The sequence below is a fragment of the Phoca vitulina genome, unplaced genomic scaffold (assembly GCF_004348235.1).
Source record: "Phoca vitulina isolate PV1807 unplaced genomic scaffold, GSC_HSeal_1.0 scaffold74, whole genome shotgun sequence".
NCBI classification, from domain to species: domain Eukaryota; kingdom Metazoa; phylum Chordata; class Mammalia; order Carnivora; family Phocidae; genus Phoca; species Phoca vitulina.
Genome location: NW_022589777.1, coordinates 3,102,139 through 3,102,688, shown reverse-complemented (window position 1 = coordinate 3,102,688; position 550 = coordinate 3,102,139).

Genomic DNA, 550 nt, shown 5'->3' with positions numbered 1-550 from the left:
TGATAAAAAACTAAAAGATGGATAATGAGTGTTGGAAGAGGTCGGAAGCCTCTGCTGGTGAGATTTTAAATTGGTGTGACCCATGAAGGACAATTTGGCAGTATCTGTCAAAACTCTAAACATACATTACCCTGAGTCAGGAACTATCCAGTTGTAAAATCTTCAAAATAACGTTCTGTTGTAGGATAGTCATTGCAACGTGTTATAGTTGTAAATAATTAGACACTTGGATATACGTCAGTGAAAGAATGGCTAAATTATGCTACATTTCTATGAAATACAGTTTAGAAATGAAATCTACATCATTAACATAGGAAAAGACAGTAAATGAAAAAAGGCAAAATGTATGTAATCTTAGTATTTTAAAATTTCTTTTTAAAATTTTTTTTTACGATTTTATTTATTTGACAGAGAGACAGCGAGAGAGGGAACACAAGCAGGGGGAGTGGGAAAGGGAGAAGCAGGCTCCCTGCTGAGCAGGGAACCCGATGCAGGGCTCGATCCCAGGACCCTGCGATCATGACCTGAACCGAAGGCAGACGCTTAATGA